The sequence below is a fragment of the Mauremys mutica genome, chromosome 3, assembly GCF_020497125.1.
Source record: "Mauremys mutica isolate MM-2020 ecotype Southern chromosome 3, ASM2049712v1, whole genome shotgun sequence".
NCBI classification, from domain to species: Eukaryota; Metazoa; Chordata; order Testudines; family Geoemydidae; genus Mauremys; species Mauremys mutica.
This window is the reverse complement of record NC_059074.1, coordinates 46,688,467-46,711,516: the sequence shown is the minus strand read 5'-3', so window position 1 is coordinate 46,711,516 and position 23,050 is coordinate 46,688,467. Positions and strand designations below refer to the sequence as shown.

Below are 23,050 nucleotides of genomic sequence, written 5' to 3'. Positions count from 1 at the left end.
TTTAAACCACAATTTGAGGACTTCAGAAACTCAGACATAGGTTAGGGGTTTGTTACAGGAGTGGGTGGGTGAGATTCTGTGACCTGCATTGTGCAGGAGGTCAAACTAGATGATCATAATGGTCCCTTCTGACCTTAAGTCTATGAAGGTTATTGCTGTGGATTTGACATTGACAGCCAATCAGAAAGCTCTATTAAGCTCTAAAGTTTATATAGTGATGGGTGACTGGCTTCTTGACATCTGCTTTCTTTCTTCCAAATCCAAGCCTTTCACAATGATGCTCTTCTACCAGTGGCCCTAGCAAATTTCCCACCTTGCAATCAATCTCCCAACAGTCCCTTACCTTTGACGTTCCACAGTTACAACATTCGTCCTCTGGAAATGACAGCATCTTCAGGGAGGTTACAGATGGTATGTGTACACTAGAATGCAAGTCCAGGCTAGTGGGACTTGAGTCTGCAGACTCTGGGTTTGCAAGACCGTGGCTTGAGTGTCCCCACTGCATATTGATCCTAGGTTTTGAATTTCTGGACCAGGGCCACAAATCTGGAGCTCCAGGATCCACACTGCAGTATACAGACCCAAGTCAAACCACCCTAGCCCAGGCTTCCTAGCACCCTCCCCAGCTGTTGCTGCTCTAGGCCCTGATTTGTGGGGCAGTGTGGGAATCCTTGACTGTCTACTTCATACGCTACAGAAAGTTGTTGCAGCCTCCATGGTTCCCAACAGATCCTGCCAAGCCACTTTTTGAGTCTGCAAACTCCAGCAACTGGAGCCAGCAACAAGGGGAAGGCACCATTTGAAGATTGTCTCTTGCTTGCACTTTCACTTGTGTTTCAGCAAATGGGCAGAGAATCCATGAGATGCTGGTAGACATACTGTGGTGGACATACTGACCAACCAAAGACACCTGATGGAGAAGGATGAGGCAGAAGATGATACAGACATGGAAGAATGGACCTGGCAGATATGGCCCATGATTCTTGGTGTAGATGCTGATAATGCCACATAAAAACAGCACATCTGGAGTAGGGCCACAAGCACAGACTGGTGGGATTGCAGCACCAGGCAGACCTGGGATGACCAGAAGTGGTTTCACAACTTTTGCATGAAGAAATCTACATTTCTGGAGTTTTCTGAGTAGCTTGCCCCCACCCTCCAGCATCACAACACAAACATGAGGGTGGCCATACTGGTCCAGAAGTGGGTGATATAGCTCTCTGAAAGCTGGCTACCCTAGACTGCTAACCAATTCAGCTCATGCTCCAATACGTTTGTTAGTCTATAAGGTGCCACAGAACTCTTTGCCGCTTTTACAGATCCAGACTATCACGGCTACCCCTCTGATATTTGACACCATGCAAGGCACTGCATTTAGCCGTATGGAGTGGAAATCCATCAACCTCATGAAGAAACTTGCACAAGTACAGACAGATGTCCATCTGTTTGCATTTGGAAAGGAAGATGATATCATACCAAATGGACTGAAGGTGAAAAATCCTATCTACATACTACACAGACCACAGTGAGAGATTATGCCATACTCTATCAAAGAAACCGAGGAACCACCTGATCAGCATCCTATACAGCAAACAGGAAAACATCAAAAAAGAGCTTTCCAACCTGGAGACTTTCATAAATAAACAAACTTCCATACAAACGGACTTCACTAAAATAAGACAGGAGATCTACATTACTCACTTCACCTCTCTACAAAGGAAAAAGGACTGTAAGATGTCTAAAATCCTATCTACCACATGGGGCCACAACAGTGCTTGTCAGAGGGGAAGTGTTGCTTCTTAGAGGTGCCCAGGGCGGTGTTTAGTTTTCCCAGATTGCTGGGCGGGGGCTCAAGCTGGTTCTATTTTCGGTTGTTAAAAGAAAACCCTAGACATTGAACCCAGCTCTGGCTGCTGCTGACTCCACCTGGCAGAATGGTTATAAACACAATGCAAGTTCAGCCATTCCTCTGGCAAGCCATTTCAGTTCTCAGCAGGGGCCCCGGAATTGGGGGACCAGGGGGCCAGAGCCCTCCTACTTTTGAAGTGGACAGGCCTGTCCTGTTCACTTTTTGGCAGGGGTCCCTCCCCCTCCTCTTCCCCCCCCAAGCCCCTCAGGCCAGCAGCTGAAGCCCAGCTAAGGAGCCAAAGCAGCTATGGGGCACTGTGCCGCAGACCCTCCACCTGCCCCCCCATCCCCTTTTGGGCAAGCTTTGCCGCCCTTGATTCTCAGAAATGGTTACATGAATTCTCCAAGGGAGGGGGTGCTACAGAGCATTTTAACTGAAGTCAAGAATTCATTTAATTTCTTTTTAAACTGGTTTCAAACTGCAGCCAATAGGGGAAGCCACCCACATCTCTTTAATTGGTGCTGATAGAGATCATTTTAAGTAGGTTTCCCTTTCTTTGTATTTGATTAAATAGCTTATTTAATCTCAAAAGCTTGTCTTTACTACTGTTTTATTCCGATTCATTTCAGTTGACTGATAACAATATGTCCTGATTTCCCCAGCTTCGGGGGGGGGGGGGGGGTTACAGCGCCAGCTTTAATTTTTAATTATTTTTTTACTTTCATTTTCAATCAAGGTTAAACTCAAGGTGCCTTATGATCCCAAGAATGTCCTGAGGGTGGCAGCAGCAGTTCTTGTAAAATTGTATGCAGTGTGCTATACCCTCTAAGCTTCAAGCATAAACATGGGCAGTTTGTTTTCTCGCTCTCCTCCTGCAGGAAATACTGTAGAATAAATTGTGAATAATTTGATATGAATCATGAATATTTGTCATACAAGTTAAATACCTACATCCTTCACTCTTAAATGATCACTTATGTTCAGGGGATCAGATTACATGCAAATGCAGCAGCCGCCAGCTCAATATCCATTTTTGACAGCTGCATCCCTGCCACCCTTTTGCTGTAATTTAGTCAGTGTGCTGACATGTCAATCAGCTGATTGTAGTTAGTAACCATTCCCAGTCAGCATCAGAGAGAGAATACCACACCATTTGCTAAAATAAATTTGTTAGTCTTTAAGGTGCCACAAGTACTCCTGTTCTTTTTGCGGATACAGACTAACACGGCTGCTACTCTGAAACACCATTTAATAGTAAACAAATGTTTAATGCACACAGAACATTGTAAATAGAATTTGGAACACTTGTTCTTAAACAAAAGTTATTCGGTAGTAAATCTACTAGTTGTTATACAAACTTCCCCACTTTCTTGCTGTTGCATATGTGAAGTATCAACATAACATTTATATGTCTATACGTCAGCACACATATTCCCCTCTGGTCTTCTCTGAGATGGTTTCTTGGTCTCTATAACATGGCCATACTATGCAGTGTGTGTGTCAGCTAGATTCTTCAGAGCTTGAGAAGAATGGCAGCATCTCAGTTATTTTCTAAACACTTCAGAGCCTTGTCAACACACAAGTCCAGGGATTCTTTTAGGTAGCAGCATTCCAACACTTTGGCTAGTAGCTGACTGTCTCTTCAGCTGCCGGGAAAACAGAAATCTATAGGCTATATCCAAAATGGTACAGGCATTAGAATTAGCATATAAAATACATACATTCCCTGGATTTCTATAAGGCTTTCCCTCTATAGGATGCTATCTTTTCTCCATAAGCTCAGTTAAGTAAAGAATGTATAAACCCCCTCTGCTCATTCATCACTGCCCCTGTTCTCTCTTTAACTGAGATTGAATCCCTGTTTAAAGCAATCAGCTGATAGCTAAATGTAAATTCCACAGATCCTGTAGCCTGTAGGGATGACAAATGCTCCACTCACACTCTCCTCTCAGAATTCTCAGTGAAACAGAGTTACCATTCTCCACCCAACCCTGTTCAGATCCCTGACTCTGAGGCAGCCCATTTGGTGGGCTGTCCTAGAGCTGGAGACCCTGGAAGCCATGGGAGCCCCAGTTCTATGGTAGTCTGCCAGGTGGGCTGTCCCAGAAGCAGGGACCTTGGGAGCCCAGGCTACTGAAGAGCTGTGAGCCTGGGAGTTGGGATTGCCAGAGCTTCCAGGCGCTCCCCATCAACCCACCAAGTGCCTGGAAGTCCTGGAAGCTTAGGCTGATGAGGAGCCAGGCCAGCAATGTGGCAGAAATCCAGACAGATTTCCAACAGAAACCTGCCTGAGGTGGAATTTTGTCAAAGTCAACATGGCTCCATGGAACATTTCCATTTTCATAAATTGGTAAGTTTGGTTAAAAAAAATGTTTATCAAAATGTTTCTGAGCAGTTCTATTAATAACCTTTCTGCTCCTGAGTTCCAATTGGTACAGCTCTCAAATAGTGAATATATGCAACCCGCAAGACTGCTTGCCCTGAATGAAAACTTTTCTTCACAGCTTCGGAAACAGCCACCAAGAATGTCCAGTAACTGCCTCTACCCTACTTCTGGATTCTTCTGGGCTCTTCTAGCTGAGTTGCCCTGTCCTGTCCTCTGCATATATGCAGAGAAAGAGTATTACAAACAAATCCATGTCTCTTCCCCAATACTTCTCTCCCCTTCTATAAGCCAACCCCTCCCCACCCGCAAAAAAAACCAACCCAAAATGAGTGCTGTAGTATTGAGCCATGTGGGTTACATTAGTTCTTGCATGAAGACTACCACAGAACAGGAAATGGTTTTCGCAATTCATAACGCTTTCCCTGAGATCAGGAGTGAACAAAGCCACTAGCTTGTCATACTATAGCACATTGAGAATCTGATAGCACATTATAAGCATTAAAGAGTACATCTCAGGGATGCAGGGGAGGAGTTATTTGAAAAAACTTCCAGTCTGCTGAGTTATTTTATTAGACTTTCTAAATTACCCATTGGAACAACTTACGAAGGGATGTGGTGGAGCTTGCAGCTCTTGAAATCTTTAAATCATGCTTTGATGTCTTTCTCACAGATATGCTCTAGTTCAACCAGAAGTTATTGGGCTCGATGCAAGAACCTCTCCGTGAAATTTTATGGCTTGTGTCAGGCAGGAGCTCAGATTAGATGATCATAATGGGCCCTTCTGAGCTTAAAACATATGCATCTATTAGCCCCTGAACTCAATTACATATCCTAAAGATATTCCATATATTTCTGAAATCTACCCCAGTTAAATAACTGGTTGCTTCATCTACCCCAGCTAGGACTCTCTCAGTGACTCTGGGAATGTGTAGTGTGCAGAAGCCAGGGTAAGATACAATGTTTAAATTAACTTTTAGCAAAACTACCCAAAATCACAAAGGAAAGTTATTGACACTATGCCATGAATTTCTCATCTCTGGCTTTCTCTGGCTTTTCTGGCAAAATGTAAGCAATATAAAAGATTAAAACTACAACCATTTTTTTAATATGATGATGATTTTCCTATCAAGTACAATTAGGCAAAAAGAAAGCTCCTCTCTGTGAAGATGATGTTGTAGATTTTGATGAGAGTGTTTTAAATAATTCCCTGTTATCTGACTAGAAGCAGTTGACATATTTGATGGCAAATTGATTTCTTATGTGTCTGTTACCTTTCAGTCGTGTCTTTGAATTGCTAAGATTGGGTTTTTAGGTTTTTTTGGGCTGAACATAAAGAAATTATGTTTTGATGGAGTTCTTGACAAACTGGGGGTTGGTGATTTTTAGCTTCTTATAGAGCTGAGAAGCTTCTTACACTTGTGTGCTTTCCTTCATTACTCTCACAGGCCTGTAACATAAAAGCTACAGAAAAACACTAGGCCAGATTCTCAAGGTCTGCCAAGTTCACTTTGTGCCGTTATGAAGGGCAAAATGAACCGAACGTGACTGAGGATTGCCACTAGAGTATCACTCCTGCATAGGGGGAATCTCCACTGGCATAAATCACATGGAGGTGGCTCCTGTGCTGTAATCCTCGTCCCCATTTATAGGGGAGGGAGGAGTCATGTTGGGTGTGGGAAAGAAGTGGGGAGAGGGAATGGAGGAGTAGAGTCCCACTAGGCCTCATTCTCCATAATAATAAGGTCCCTGAGGTCCCAGCTGTCCCTCTGAAGCTTTATCTTGCGCTGGCGCTAACTGGCTGAGAAACCAGGAGCTGTGACCTGAGTTTGGACTCTGCAGAGAATCAAGCTCCTTAACTATTTTTTAATTACACATGTTCCCTCCTCTAAAACATTTGCTGGAGTGCATTTTGAAATGTTTGGCCATTTCCCACACACAGGATGGGATATCTGATCCCATACACTTTACTCACAACACAGGCACTCAGAGGCCAAGCACTTGTAATATTTTTTTTTTGGCCATGTAGGAAATTGTGAATCCATGCCCAGAGACTGCCATATATCTGCCTAATGAAAAACAGGAAAGCATTCCCGAAAAGACTCCATGAAGAAAGGGGAAGCAATGCTTCCTGGATCGTAGGCATTTCATAATATTAACCTCACCCTTCTGAGTTTCTGTACTTTACTCATCCCTGTGGCATCAGCCAAAGGCCATATGCTGCATTGCATCCCCTTGTTTCAATGCTTCTCAAACCACATCCATTTTAAACAATACTGGGGCAGAGGATCACTGTTGACACAGACTGCTAACCATGGAAGGGGGATACTTCTGGGGACTTCAGCTTCCGAAGAGTGAGGTTCCCTGACTTTTCTGGGAATGAGAATAGGCTTTTACTATATCTGAATCTGTGTTTCAAACACTCACCAGTAACCCCAGCTACTGAGGACTGAACAGTTTGGTCTGTAATACCTCTACTCTTCTTATCACCATATCTCCCAGAGTTGATCTGTGAAGATACATCCATAACTGTGATATGGTCACTTAGCTATAATAGTATTAACATTTGCCTATAAGGCAAAAAGCATAGAGAGTAGGCAACACGAAATAAAACTGGAGTAACCACATTACTAACACTAGCAGGTAGGCCTGTTCGGACTATTAGAAAGCTTTTGTTATTGAAAATAATGAGACCAAGAAACACCCTGGGCTAAACCTAGGGCCATTCTTAGATCACATCCTAGGGAAGGGGTGGGCAACCTTTCAGAAGTAGTGTGCCGAGTCTTCCTTTATTCACTCTAATTTAAGGTTTCATGTGCCAGTAATACATTTTAACATTTTTAGAAGGTCTCATTTCTATGTCTATAATATGTAACTAAACTATTGATGTATGTAAAGTAAATAAGGTTTTTAAAATGTTTTAGAAGCTTCACTGAAAATTAAATTAAAATGCAGACCGGTGGCCAGGACCTGGGCAGTGAGTGCCACTGAAAATCAGCTCGCGTGCCACCTTTGGCACGCGTGCCATAGGTTGCCTATCCCTGCTCTAGGGCTATGTCACAATCACAGGGTGTGATTACAGCTCAAGTAGACATTTCTGAGCTAGCTAGTTAGCTCAGGTTTTGGAGCAGTAAAACCACAACAGAGCATGCTTCAGCATGGGCTAGGTGCCCAAGTAATTGCCCAGGGTTCTAGGTGGGATTAAAGTTAGCTCAAATATGAAATACTGTACCGTTTTGAGATACAGTAGGCACGGTCCCATGGAAAGACCAATTAGGAAGAAAAGGAGTCAAAGGGGACTGGCAGTCCCCAAAAGATGTAATAGTAGAGGCTTAAAACCAAGCTATTCTGATGCAAAGGAAAAATAAGAAAAGCCACAGGAGGCCAACATGGCTGCACAGGGAGCTTTTTAGCTATCTAAACCCCAAAAGGGATACATACAGAAAATGGAAGGAGGGGCGTGTCACCAAGGAAGTATAAGTAGCGTGTAGAGACAAAATCAGAAAAGCCAAGGCAAAGAATGAGTCACAGCTGGCAAGAAATGCTAGAGACAACAGGAAAGGGTTCTTCAAATATGTCAGACAAAAAAGAAAACAAGGACGGTGTTGGTCTGCTACTCAACGGCGAAGGTGAGCTGGTAATCGAAGATGATAGGAAGGCAGAGCTGCTCAATGACTACTTTGCTTCAGTCTTTTCTCACAAAAAGTAACATGTGACTGGATGATTAGTGAAGTTACCGTAGACAATAAAGAGGACGGGATGCAGATTGGAATAAGTAAAGAACGTGTCTGACAATTTGAATGAATGCAGATCAGTAGGGCCGGATGCTATTCACCCCAGTGCACTGAAGGAATTAGCTGAAAAAATCTCGGAGCCACTGGCACTAATATTTACAAACTCATGGAAGACTGGAAAAGGGCTAACGTAGTGCCCATCTTTAAAAATGGGAAAAGGAGGAGCTGGAGAACTATAGACCAGTCAGCCTGACTTCGATACCTGGGAAGCTACTAGAGCAATGTATAAAACATTCAATTTGCAAACACTTGGAGGATGAAGGGGTGATCACTAGCAGCCAGCAGGATTTAACCAAGAACAAATCATGCCAAACCAGCTTGATGTCCTTCTTCAACAGGGTAATAGATTTGGTGGATGGGGGAATGCAGTGGACATAATATACTTGGACTTCAGCAATACTTTTGACACAATCCCACGTGACATGCTGATAAGTAAGCTGGAGAAATGCAGGCTCAACAGAACTACCATTATGTGGATACATAAATTGGTTAAACAACTGTAAACAAAGAATAACTATTACTGGAATGATGTCCATTAGATTGGAGGGAGGTCTCAAGTGGGGTTCCACAGGGATCCATTCTGGGTCCGGTGTTGTTTATTAATGACCTGGATATAGGTATAGAGAGCATACTGATCAAGTTTGTAGATGACACAAAGCTGGAGGGAGGTTGCCAACACTGTGGAGGTTAGAGCTAAAATTCAGAGGGAGCTTGATAAAATGGAGAACTGGAGTAAAGACAACAAAATGAAATTCAACAAAGACAAATGTAAGGTGCTACACTTAGGGAAGAAAAACCAAATGCAGAATGGAGCAAAACTGGCTTGGCAGCAACACTGTTGAGAAGGATCCGGGAGTTGTGGTGAATCACAATGTCAACATGAGTTAGCAATGCAATGCTGTTGCAAAAAAACCAAATGCAATTTTAGGTTGCATTAACAGAGGCATAGCATGCAAGTCATGGGAGGGGATAGTACTGCTCTACTCGACGTTGGTTAGGCCTTAGCTGGAGTTCTGTGTCCAATTTTGGTCACCAGTGTATAAAGGATGTAGAGAAACTGGAAAGGATCAACAGCTGAGCGACAAAGGTGATCAAAGGGATGGCATTTCAAGATATACGAACAAAGGCTGAAGGAACTGGGTATATTTAGTTTGGAAAAGAGGCACTTAAGGAGGGATATGATAGCAGTCTTCAGATATTTGAAAGGCTGCCATAAAAAAGATGGAAAAAAGTTGTTCTCTTTTGCCACAGAGGGCAGGACAAGAGGCAATGGGCTCAAACTACAGCAGAGCAGATTTAGATTAACTCTCAGGAAAAGCTTCCTAACTGTAAGAACAGTAGGACAATGGAACAGACTGTCTTGGGAAGGGGTGGAAATTTCTTCACTGGAGGTTTTCAAAAGGAGGCTGGATGGCTTAGCCACAACTATGGTGACCAGGTGTCCTGATTTTATAGGGACAGTCCCGATATTTGGGGCTTTGTCTTACATAGGCACCTATTACCCCCCATCTCCTGTCCCGATTTTTCACACTTGCTGTCTGGTTACCCTAGCCACAACAAATCCTGCATCTTGGCAGGGGGTTAGACTAGATGACCGTTGCAGTCCCTTCTAACCCTATGATTCTATTACTCTATATTTAACAAACACTAAATAATGTTGTATTTAGAAAAACTCAAATGTTTGTGAAACATGAAGAGGCTTTTCAAAAACACCAAAGAGACTCCTGGAAATCAGTGGGAGGTGTGCTCCTAGGTGTATTTGAAAATCCCACTCAATGTTTGTTTCCATTTTAGCTCGAGTGTTTTCAAACTCTTAAGAGATTTGAGGTGACGGGAAATGGAGGTGTCCCCCCCACAACTGTATGGCTACATGAGTTCTGCTGCTGTTTTTTCAGTCTCCAAACTTTGAGTCTAGTTTTTGACAATGTCATTGATTTGGCCACATCATCAGTTGATAGCGTGTGACATTTCCCCTGGATCTCAATCCAAAAGCTAATACAAACAAGTATTTTTCCATTTTATCTTCAAAAAGCATAAACAAGTGATACGTGGGAAAGCTAGAAGAGTAAACACATGTAACAAAGTAGATGAGCACAGGGAGCAAGTTGTACATGATTGTACTGTTCCTTCCATGATGTATTATACAAATTTTTATATCTATATATTTTTGGTAGCAATTTTAACTGTAGAAAAGGACAAGCTGATCTCAAGCTAGGGAAAGGAATCCCTTCCCCAAGGCTGTGCTATGCTCTAAGTAGTGTGGTCTATTGGTGGGGACAGGGCCCAAGAAGTCAGAAGACTTGGGCTCTGTTTCTTGCTCTTCTATCACCTTCAGCAGGCTCTTTATCCTCGCTGTGCCTGTTTCCCAGCTGTAAAAGGGGCTCATGATCATCACTATTTTGTAAAGAACTTTGAGAACCTCCGATGAAAAATGTTTTATTGGGGCTTAACACATGTTTATTTACCATGATATCATACAGTGCTGCACATTTGCGTCCTCTGAAACATCAGGTATTTGCTACTGCCAAAGGTAGACTAGATAGACACCTGACTGGAAGAACCCCAGGGCTAATGTGGAAAGGTGAAGTTCACATTTCTAAACTTTAATACATTTTACAATATTTGATTGATTTTATCAATTGTACTGTCATCTTTATGACTGTCAGAACATATCGTTCAGCAATGCCCACACGCTGAGGCACCAAGATGCGCACTGGTGCCATCTAGGACCCCAAAGACTGCCCCAGATTGACACATACTTTTACGTAGCTTTTACTATAAATTAATGCACTGTTACTTTCTTTGCAGGGGTGGGGTGGGGAGGCCCATACATAAAGCATTGCCCACATCTAGTGAAGCCAATCTCCACCCTATAAAATTCATGGCCTCACCTCACTACTGTTCAGTTTTCACTCTCCTGGACAATAATAACAATACATGCAGGAAGGAAGTGTCTTTTACACAGGAACTCAGTGTTATTCAGTTGAAATCTGCCTCTGGGGCAGGAAACTCTTCACAGGACCAGGGGAATTTTAAAGCTCCAGGGTTGTGGAGCTGTCCTCGATGGCACGTCTCCCTCTCCAAACCCAAGTCACATTTCACAGCGGTGGAGGATGGTCAAGCCTGACAGCTCTAGCAAATGAGCAAAGCCTGGGAGGGTCAGGATTGGGCTTTATGGAAGGACAGTGTTTGACACTGGGTATGACAAGTTCCCTTGGTCAAGGTTCTGCCCTTTTATGTCCGGCTCTCATAAAAGTCCTGAAAATCTGCATTTAAATGCATTGAAAATGACAAACAGCAATTCTCATGCTTAGAGGGTGTCTTGTCTCACTGCCTGTCCCTTGGAGGGATGGCAGCAGCTGTTTTTTCTGACTGGAAAACCAGCTGCATAGTGAAAGTCAAAAACCAGCTTTCTGTTCTTCCAGCAACACTAACGTTCAGCTGACTTTCCTGGGGTGTCCCACACTGCCAGATAATCAACAGCACCAGTTGGGAAAATTGTAAGCACAACTGAAATCATCAGCTGCATGGCTGAGTAAACTGTGGCAAAGTAGCGAGACTGGGTCCCTGGGAGAAAGAGAGGAGGAAGCAACACTTTCTGCATCCGTTCTGGGTGTGATGTGTTGCTCTGCATGACTGAATCTAGTAAGGCCTCCAAAATAAAGCATTAATAAAACTTGAACACCACCCAGGAGGATTTACCCAGCTAAAGCAGCTAGGAACCTTCTCCAATGAACCATGGTGCCTGGGCAGGGATCATCTGGTAGGTTTGTCCCATATGATCAGCTTCCTGTGACTGCTGGGGGATGGGCATTGTCCAGTGCCAGTATCTGCTGTCTTCAGTTTCTCTTTTTACACATGAGCTATATGAGTGCAACCGCAGCTTTGAAAGTCTCAGTGAAACCAGTGCTGGCAGTAAAGAATGTGCAAACGGCCCTGTTAACCTCTTGCCCAGAGTGACCCATCACAGACAAAGCACCACGCACCACAGCTGCAAATAGCCGAAGAAGCTGGAAAAAGTGACAGCAGCAGAAGCCTCCTGGGGAGGGAATAAGGAGGGACAGAAACCTCCTGGTGGTGAATAAAGAAAGTGGCATCCCTAGGGGATCTCATAGTCCTCCCAGAGACATCCAGCCCTGCTGGGTGGCTTTGCATTACCTTTAAGTGCATGGAATGAAAGGGTAAGAACAGCCAGTCACTTCATCAATTTGCTTTTACTTGCATCAGAAACACAGCTTGTTTTCTCCTGTGTCCACTTCAGAACAAGTGTTGCCCCCAAACCTCTTTCCTAGTAGTTCCCTCTGATGCCTTTTCTCCTCTTGGCTTGGTGCCTTTTTCCCGTTACCTGCTGTGCACAGACTCCCTCTTCCCAAGTGCAAACACAAGTCCTCTCCTCCTTCAGACCCTCTAGTGTTCCAATGGCAGGCATCTCTCCAGTGCTACTGGCATCATGGTTTGCTTCTGAGCTTTTATCATTTCTATTGTGTTTATCCAAAGAAGATGAGGAGCACCCTGAGGCAGTAATCTGTCTTCTCCTGTAATTGTATGGTGCAAAGTACACCTATGATTAATCTTTGATGTCCACAGAGTTTTATATCAGAATGAGGCAGGGAGCCAAATTCTGCTCTCATCTATGTTGGCCTGAATCTGACTTTCTAAAGAGTTACCAAAGATTTACACCAGTGGAATTGAAAGCAGGATTTCTTCCAGAGAGAGGTGTATGTAATTGGAACGGATTATCTTCTCCTGTTATCATAGAATCATACAATATCAGGGTTGGAAGAGACCTCAGGAAGTCATCTAGTCCAATCCCCTGCTCAAAGCAGGACCAACACCAACTAAATCCCAGCCAGGGCTTTGTCAAGCCGGGCCTTAAAAACCTCTAAGGATGAAGATTCCATCACCTCCCTAGGTAACCCATTCCAGTGCTTCACCACCCTACTAGTGAAATAGTGTTTCCTAATATCCAACCTAGCCCTCCCGCACTGCAACTTGAGACCATTGGTTGTTGTTCTGTCATCTGCCACCACTGAGAGAAGCTGAGCTCCATCCTCTTTGGAACCCCGCTTCAGGTAGTTGAAGGCTGCTATCAAATCCCCCCTCACTTTTTCTCTTCTGCAAACTAAATAAGCCCAGTTCCCTCAGCCTCTCCTCGTAAGTCATGTGCCCCAGCCCCCTAATCATTTTCATTGCCCTCCACTGGACTCTCTCCAATTTGTCCACATCCCTTCTGTAGTGGGCGGGGGGGGGGGGAGGACCAAAACTGGATGCAGTACTCCAGGTGTGGCCTCACCAGTGCTGAATATCTGCTGGCAATGCTCTTACTAATACAGCCCATTATGCCATTGGCCTTTTTGGCAATGAGGACACACTGCTGACTCATATCCAGCTTCTCATCCACTGTAATCCCCAGGTCCTTTTCTGCAGAACTGCTGCTTAGCCAGTCAGTCCCCAGCCTGTAGCAGTGCATGGAATTCTCCCTTCCTAAGTGCAGGACTCTGCACTTGTCCTTGTTGAACCTCATCAGATTTCTTTTGGCTCAATCCTCTAATTTGTCTAAGTCACTCTGGACCCCATCCTACCCTTCAGTGCAGTGGTCCCCAACGCGGTGCCCCTGGGTGCCATGGTGCCTGCCGGGGCATTTATGTGCGCCCGCCTAGTGCCCAGCAGTGGAGAGAAGCCGTGGTCCCGCACCTGCTGGGGACAGAGAACTCTGGGGCCTGCAGGCACCGGTGTTCCCTGTCCTCAGCAGGCACGGGGCTGCAGCTTCTCTCTGGCTTCTCCAGGGCTGCAGACTGCGAGCGCAGTTCTCTGTCCCCGGCAGGGGCGGGGCCGCGGCTTCTCTCCAGCTTCGAAGCCAGAGAGAAGCCGCGGACCTGCCCCTGCCGGGGTTCGAGAACTCTGGGGCTGCGGGCGCCGGTGTTCTCTGTCCCCAGCAGGCGCAGGACCCGCCTAGTGCCCAGCAGGGGAGAGAACCCAGGGCCCCGCACCTGCTGGGGACAGAGAACTCTGGGGCTGCAGGCGCCGGCGTTCTCTGTCCCTGGCAGGCACAGGGCTGTGGCTTCTCTCTGGCTTCTCCGGGGCTGCAGGCTGCAGGCGCCGGTGTTCTCTGTCCCCAGCAGGCACCGGGCCGTGGCTTCTCTCTGGCTTTGAAGCCAGAACTCCGGGGTTGCAGGCTTCATTCTATGTTAAAGAAATAATAATAAATATATTTGGACCAGCAGTTCAACACTGTTTTACTTTTTAAAAATAAATAAGATGAAAACTGTTTATGAGATTTATTTTGTAAAAACTCCTTAATTTTTCTTACAGGTAGATAAAAAAAGAGCAAATTCACATGGTAAAGTGAAAGAGAAATTGCCGAATAATTTAATTAATACCTTTTACATGTAAAATTACCCTTTTTATCTTATGGATTCATATATTATGTAATATTAAATATGATGTTTTTCGTATTATTTAATGTACAAATACAAAATAAGCCTTGAAAAATTGTTGGCGCCCACCCCACTCTTCTGAAAACATGAATGTGTTACTGGCCACAAAAAGGTTGGGGACCACTGCTCTATACCATGCCCTGGCCTGAAGCATGACTGAGAGTGATCAAGGTCACGGGCAGCTGATAGGCTGTGTTGTATGCAGTGTTGCTGTAGCCCTGTTGGTCCCAGATAATATTTCAGACTGGCTTTTTGCTAGCTTTTCACGTAGCTTGCTTAGAAAAGGGGGGTCAGGCACTGAAAGGGAGTTTGTGAGATCTTTTCTCCTCAGTTGGTTGCAGCTCTAAACACTGGCAATAGGCGTATGTATCCAAGTAACTATAGCTTAGAATTTCTGTTACTATTTGAAAATAAGCAGATGTATTATTCTGTATATACCACTGTTATGCCAAAAAAGATAATAACAAATGTACACTATTTGGTGTCTAAAGCAGGTTCCCGGTGGTTCAGTCAGTTCAAATTTCCTTCCCTTTTCTAACAGATGTTTTGCAGCATGAGCTTTCGTGGGTGAATACCCACTTCTTCGGTATTCACCCACGAAAGCTCATGCTGCAAAACGTCTGTTAGTCTATAAGGTGCCACAGGATTCTTTGCTGCTTCTACAGAACCAGACTAACACGGCTACCCCTCTGATACTTCCCTTTTCTGTGTACTTTTTCTTTTTTACCGCCCTTGGACTTGAAACTTTATGTAATTTCTTTGTATTGCATTTCTGGAGGGCACATAACACCTTCCCTTCTACTGTCCTTCAGAAGTCTTTGCCTTCTGGTTACGCTACAGGTCTTTTCCTGTGTATTTTTTAGTTCTGCTCTTTTTTTTCTCTCGAGTCATGTGGGTGTGGTTTCCTGTTCACCAGTCATTAAGCTTTCACTATCTAATATTTTTTTCTCTCTCTTCCCCATTTATTTGAAAGGTGTACTGCAAACAACATCAATGTTATTCATGCTTTTATCGTTCCTTTAGGATGTACAGAAATAGGTTCAATGGGGTTCTGTTTTGCTTGTGTTTGTTTTTTCAAATTGTTTGTACATTAGAAATATCAGGCCCCGACGTCATTGTTTTTTTCTGGAGAACGGTTTGGAGGACTGGAGAATTAACACAGTGTAACAATGTTACAATATGCTAAAGTCTAGCTATAGCCCTCAACTGTCTAAGGCCCTATCTATGCTATCATCCTTTAACTGCGTTTGTAACAGAGAGGCTGCATCTACACTACAGAACTGAACCATTGGTACTTCCTCGGGTGAGACAGCACCACTGATGTAAATAATAACTGTGCAGCGTACCCACAGTAGCCATACTCTTTTACTTGCAGTTTTGCCTCCCTTCCCTTCATTCATTCACTCCCAGTTCCAGGATATTTGAAGTAGTGGCTTGTGGGCGACTTCATAAGGCCTTATGAGAACCAAAAGAATTAGGAGAGGAGAAATTGTGATGGACCTGCAAAGCAGGGGACTACCATGCTCATAAGCCCCTTCCCCACTGCACTTCCCCTGGTCAGGGGAAAGGTCCTGAGCCAGGAAGTGGCTGGACTTTCTTTGGAAAATTGGCAGCAGAGAGCTGGAGAGAAGCCCAGGAACTGTGGACAGATCTGTCTATGGAAGAAGATGTGATTGCCAGATGATGCAGCTGGGTGCAAGTCTGTGTGGGACATATTGGGGAGCAGCAGCGTCTGAGTGGGGAGCTAGTGCAGAAGGGCCTCAATGAGAGACAGTAACCAAACCTGGCCTGGAATCCGAAAGTACCTATTTGCTGGAACAGCGACTGAACTGGAGGACACCTGAGGCCTGAAGGGTCCTGACTCTAAATTGTTTGGCCCCTAGGGCCCAAACAACTGGGTTCCTAGGGGCCAGTCAACAGAACTGCTGTTATTCACTTTGAACTCTGTGTAAATCTTTGTATCTAGGGTATCGGTAACCTCTCCCTTTCCTGCCAGCCCTAGTCAAATATGCTTTCACTGAGCCATGTGTCTGAGTGGGTATGGGGACCCACCAGGATTACACCTACAAGGCCTAGCTGCTGAAGCATCTGCAATGTTTGCCTCCATGTTGTGGTACACCTGGCTTGCTACTGGCACGCTAGGGGTTTGGTATACTGAGCAGCCACAATAATTACACTAGGGGTAGTGATGGGATGCCAACTGACAGCTTTGGCTGGCAGAGTTTAAGAGACAGGTTCCATAGGTACAAGGGTTACTTGGTTGGCAGAAATGAACAACTCTGATGCTCACTGTGTACACCTAAGCCCCAAGAGTGGAAATAGTCGGGGCAGGGCAGATAGAGAGACACAGTGGCCCATCTGCATGCATGGAATTTATACAGGGGATGGCCACATCTGGTCCAGCTGGATCACCCATTGTGAACAAGCTGCCCAAATAAATGGCTGGGATGAGGCCACCCAATTGGATTTTCTTGGCCTGCTGCTACAAAACAAAGCCCAGGGGTGTTTGAAAGACTGACACATGATACCTCAAGGGAATATGCCTTTGTCAGGGATACCCTACAGCAATCTCTGGATTGGGCCACAGATCCTGAGCAGAAATGAGCAACTTTCAGCAATGGGAGACAAGAAAAAGGAGACTCTGTCAGCAATCTTGGGTATGCCCTTTAGCATGTGTAGGCCTGGGCTTGACATAAGTAATTAAATGTGGCGGAGGCATCATTTCTTGGCAGACAGAACGAGGGAGGTAACTAGATCAGCAGGCTGAAAATGGAATGTTTGTGCCAAGTTAAGTAAGTGGGTCAACAAGCTAAAAGCAGCCTGAGCTAGCTAAGATTACAGCGAGAACACCCAGGGCACCGTTTACTAAGAAAAAGATAATAATGGGCAAGCAAAGTTGGGGTCATAAAGATGAGGTAAAGAGTAACGTTGAACAGGGACAGCCTCTGGGCAGTGGGTGCTGCACAGGGATTGGTTCCTGCAAAATAACCAAGCCAATCCCCAAACATGTCATGCAAGGTCTAGGAAATGTAATGTGATGTGTAAATGTGTATAAAGTAAGGGGGGTTCTGTGTAACAAAGTGTAACTTTGGATATGTGGTACACCCTATACCCACCCTCTACATTTGAGTTTGATTAACTCAGTGTAGTTTTGCTGTATGGCAAACAAAGGAACCTGAGTGACCAGTTCAGAGTCAAACTGAGCTCTTGAGGAACCAAGTGGAAGAGGTCTTGCAAGCTATACCAACATAGTGGTGCTGTGACTGAGATTTGGACTGAGGCTGCTACAGCCACAACACGGAGTATCTTTACACTGCAATTAGACCCTGCCACCTGACTTGGACTCATGGGGCTCAGGTTAACATCTCACAGGGTCCTAGAGCCCAGGGTCCAACCTGAGCCTGAGCAACTTCACAGCAATTAAACAGCCCCTTAGCCCGAGAGCCTACATCAGCTGGCAAGGGCCAGACATGGGTTTTTAATTGCAGTGTAGATATACCCACAGAATACTAATCACTGTACAGTCACAGCTTTAATAGGATTGGCACAGACACTGGACTGTTTGAAATTAGTATGCTATTCTCAAACCAAGCTGACATCGATATGCTGTTAGCATTTTAACAGAAGATCACAGCAAAAGTACTGCATCCCTTGAATGAGCAAAGCCAAGAACGTTAATGAAGCTTTGTTAATTGTATATAATATACATGATGTAATTGCTTTTTTAAAAGTATGATATTAAGTCAATGTATTTTAATATTAATATCATGTTATGTCTGTGTGGGGATACATGCTATGTGAAGTAAGAGCGGCCTTAAGCAATATGGAGCAAGAAAACTGGCCCTCATATCACCACAGAAAAGTTAAACATTTGATACAAAACAGGTGACACCAGTTGGTGCAAGGTAAGAAAATTAACAAGGGTCCAACATCATGAAGTTAAAAGTGAAACCACTGCAGCCCAGACAGTGTGGAAGAAGTTTGTTTTCCCTACTCAAATACTGTGGCAACTTAGACAATGCAGCGTCTGGAAAGCCCCTGACTTGTATCACTGTTTGTTCCTGGGGGACACTTACACATGCAGGTGTCATGTCTTACAGAGTTGCTGGCATGTGGGTTCACTCTAGGGAACTGTTTCCAAGTTGCACACTAGATCTGAGATGCTGGGACATTGGAAAGTAAAAACTGCCTATGCTGGTGATAATAAGCACTGCGGACCACTTCGGGAGTGTTACTTTAATTGGCTTATAGTCTGTTTCATACCTAAACTTCCTGTGGTGATAAATGGAAAGATTTTTCTATTTTGTACCAATTTTTATTGTGTAATTAAAATAAAAACAAATTTAAAATTACAGAAGTGTGTTTTAAAGGAACAGCAAGCTTATATAATGTGGGATTATACCTTGGTGGCCTATACTGGAGGTGATAATCTTGCACTCCCTGGTGCATAATTTCAGCCTAGTATTTATGGTGGTTCAAATGATTACAACTACTGTGGTCTTGTGAATGTGTTGCTGGGTAATAAACTTTAAAAAGCAGGCATAGATAGAAATATAACAATATGGGAGAAATGATTATGAAGAAAAGGAAAAAAAAGAAAGGCAGTGGAAGATAAGCCTGGCTTGACATGAGAAATTATACATGGGGGAGGCCTCATTTCTTGGAAAACAGGATTAGGGAGATATTAGAGGGAACCGAGTCAGGCAAAGAGACAGAACTGCTGGAGGTCACCCCACCAATAGAACTGCCCCCATAGAGTGCAGGGGCACCTGTAATGGACCCAGAGCTAAGATGGAACCTAAGGCCACACAGAAAATGCAGAGCCCCCTGCTGACACCAAAACTTCCACACAGACTAGCACTAGATGAGAGGAGGGCGGTGTGATTGATCTGCAAAGCTGGGGATTAACACACCCATTGCCCTTCCCTTTCCCCGGCCAAGTAAAGAGAAAGATCCTGAACCAGGAAGTGGCCAGGCTGTTTGGGAGTGGGAGCTGCATGGCCACAGGGAGCTGGAGGTAAGCCCTGGAACTGTGGACAGTGCCTATGTGCTGGAAGAGAGAGACTGAACTGGAGAGGGCACTCCAGGCACGAGGCCTGAAGAGCTGTGACTCTCAATTGTTCGGCCCAGGAACCCAAACACAGAGATGGCGCATGGGGGTCACGTGCCCCCAACCCCGATTTGTTGCTTGGCTTGTACTGAGCATGCTCACACAGACTGAACATGCTCAGTAACATTGCTGAAGTCGGTTGCCCTCACTCTGCACCCCACTATCTTCAGGCACGGGTTGTCTCTGCCCAAACAGGAACCACTATTACTCACTTTGAACTGTGTAAGCCTCTGTACCTGGGATACCTGCAACCTTTCCCTCTCCTTCCAGCCCAAGTAAAATACCCTTCACTTAGCCACGTTTCTCAGAGGTTACTGGGACACTGTCCCCTCCTCCCCCCCGAAGGCCTAGCTGCGGAGGCATCTGCAGTGCTTTCTCTAAGTTGTGGTCTACCTGGCACACTCCTGGCTGGGTGTTTGGGTTTGGTGTACAATAATCCCCCTTTGGGGCTGTGGTGTACAATAATCACAATAAAAATTCCCATCATTCCCTGGGTACTGCTGCCAGGGAATTTTCTCTAACGGGAGGCCAGGATGCATGCTCCGCTATTGCTCAGGGTTCTACTGGGCTTTAGAAAACCAGTCAGTGGCTGCAGCCAGGTGGTGGAGGTATACTGCAGGTACCTACAGAGAGACAGGAAGAGAGCAGCTGTTCACGGCAAAGGGCTATGTAACCTCCCCTGCTGCAACAGTTGCATCCGTGCATTTATTGAGGACGATGTTCAGCTGATGGAGCACTGCTTTTGTGTCTTGACCACAACCACAGTTGTTCTCGACCTGAGATGAGCAGCAGTCATGGGCAGCAGGTACCATAATCTGGGGGAGGCTGTGCCTCTCCAAACAGCCAGGTGTGGCCCTGCCCACATTCCACCCCCCCAACCCCTCCCCTGCCGCTTCCCACTCCATTTGTGATTCCAGTATCCTAGTGCTGTCCCCAGCTGGGGCTGGAGTCACACTATCTACCCTCCTGGCACTCCGGGGCTGGGGGTTCTAACCTCAGGTGGGGGCCTGTGGCCATGGTTGGGGGAGGGACTCTGGGCTCCGGTGGGGGAGCATAGAAGGGGTGGGGCCTCAGGCAGAAGGGGCATGGCTGGGGGCTAGCCTCCCCCAGATGGCGGTTCATGCGACACTCATGGCAACAGTGATTGTATTATGGTTAGAATTAGGAAAAAGGCTCTTTCTGTATCTCTGTGGTGAATTAGCCCCAAAACTGCAGAGTCAGAACAAAAGGATAAGATCTCAGATAAGAGTTATCTAAACTGGTTACCTTATCAGTTAATTGCGCACCAATGTGGTTTTGTGATTTCCAAAGTGGGTGCTGTTCTCACAGCGGCTTGCATGTCAATGCATTGCTTGTTGCAGAGGCATGTGATCAAAGTGAACAGTGTGCCAGATATCACAGAGGGATATAAACAATTAAAGGCTGTGCCTATCAATTCCACCTGTATGCCCATTCCATTCCTTGTCCCCCACCCCTTTTCCTCCCACAACCAGCCCAGGCTTTCAGAGTGATGCAGGCCCTAGTGGATCATCACAGCAGGTTCTTGGACATGCACAGAATAGCACCAGAATTTTCCAAAGCTCTGTACTGTCCAACGCAAAGCAGAGGGGTACACTCCTCTCACCAAACAACATTGCCAATACCAGTGCCTAACCTCTAGATCCTGCATTTGCAGAGAGGTGGACTGGGTAAGCCAATGGGACTTTTCTAATCTCTCTTGTGTTCATTAGAGATGTTTCTCTCTACTGCTTACCCTTTGGTAAAAAAGTTTAAGTATTTTGCTTCTCTTATTTCACCTTATTCTTTTGTTCTCTCTAAAAATATATACTTCCTTCCTGTATGTGTCTCTCTCCTTTTTTTTGTTTTTTTTATTTCACTGAAATATAGTTTCACAGTCTGATTCTCATTTACACTAAGGACCTGTGACAGGCCAATGTACATTTGCACACCCTTTAAGGGCAAAGCACTGTAAAAGGACCTTACTGCAAATGAGCCCTAAGCATCTGTTTTAGCTTTCCTCTTCTCATCTCCAACTTAGGTTATGGCTACACTAGAGCTTACAGCAGCGCTGATGCAGCTGTGCCGCTGTAAGCTCTTTAGGGCGGTGCTCTCAGGGTATGTCTATACTACAGGATTATTCCGGTTTTACAGAAACTGGTTTTGTAAAACAGATTATATAAAGTCGAGTGCAGGCGTCCACACTAAGCACATTAATTCGGAGGTGTGCGTCCATGTACCGAGGCTAGTGTCGATTTCCAGAGCGTTGCACTGTGGGTAGCTATCCCATAGCTATCCCACAGTTCCTGCAGTCTCCCCCACCCATTGGAATTCTGGGTTGAGATCCCAGTGCCTGATGGGGCAAAAACCATTGTCGCAGGTGGTTCTGGGTACAGCCTCACCCCTCCCTCCGTGCAAGTAGCAGACAACCGTTTCGCGCCTTTTTTCCTGAGTGAACTGTGCAGACGCCATAGCACGGCAAGCATGGACCCTGCTCAGCTCAAGACAGCAATCATGGACGTTGTAAACACCTCGCGCACTCTCGTGCAGTCTATGCTGAACCAGGACTTGCAAAACCAGGCGAAAAGGCGGCGGCTATGGCAGCACGGCGACGAGAGTGATGAGGACATAGACACAGAATTCTCTCAAACCTCGGGCCCCTGCGCTTTGGAGAGCATGCTGGTAATGGGGCAGGTTCTAGCCATGGAACGCCGATTTTGGGCCCAGGAAACAAGCACAGACTGGTGGGACCGCATAGTGTTGCAGGTGTGGGACGATTCCCAGTGGCTGCGAAACTTTCACATGCATAAGGGCACTTTCATGGAACTTTGTGACTTGCTTGCCCCTGCCCTGAAACGCCATAATACCAAGATGAGAGCAGCCCTCACAGTAGAGAAGTGAGTGGCAATAGCCCTGTGGAAGCTTGCAACGCCAGACAGCTCCCGGTCAATCAGGAATCAATTTGGAGTGGGCAAATCTACTGTAGGGGCTGCTGTTATGCAAGTAGCCAAAGCAATCATTAAGCTGCTGCTACGAAAGGTTGTGACTCTGGGAAATGTGCAGGTCATAGTGGATGGCTCTGCTGCAATGGCATTCCCTAACTGTGGGTGGGGGGCGATAGATGGAACCCATATCCCTATCTTGGCACCGGAGCACCAGGGCACCCAGTACATAAACCGAAAGGGGTACTTTTCCATGGTGCTGTAAGCACTGGTGGATCACAAGGGACGTTTCACCAACATCCATGTGGGATGGCCAGGAAGGGTTCATGACACTCGCGTCTTCAGGAACATTACTCTGTTTAAACGGCTGCAGCAAGAGAATAACTTCCCAGACCAGAAATTAACAGTTGGAGATGTTGAAATGCCTGTAGTTATCCTGGGGGACCAAGCCTACCCCTTGATGCCATGGCTCATGAAGCCATACACAGGCAGCCTGGACAATAGTCAGGAGTTGTTCAACTACAGGCTGAGCAAGTGC

At 45.4% G+C, this 23,050-nt stretch overlaps 1 long non-coding RNA gene across 1 annotated transcript in view; it reads left to right on the top strand.

Moving 5' to 3' along the window:
• Positions 1 to 4,055: 4,055 nt before the first annotated feature.
• The window catches only part of LOC123365995, a 24,966-nt gene continuing 5,971 nt past the window's right edge, over positions 4,056 to 23,050 (top strand). Inside the window, exon 1 of the long non-coding RNA XR_006577874.1 lies at positions 4,056 to 4,199. This is a non-coding gene — a long non-coding RNA (uncharacterized LOC123365995). The remainder of the gene's footprint in view (positions 4,200 to 23,050) is intronic.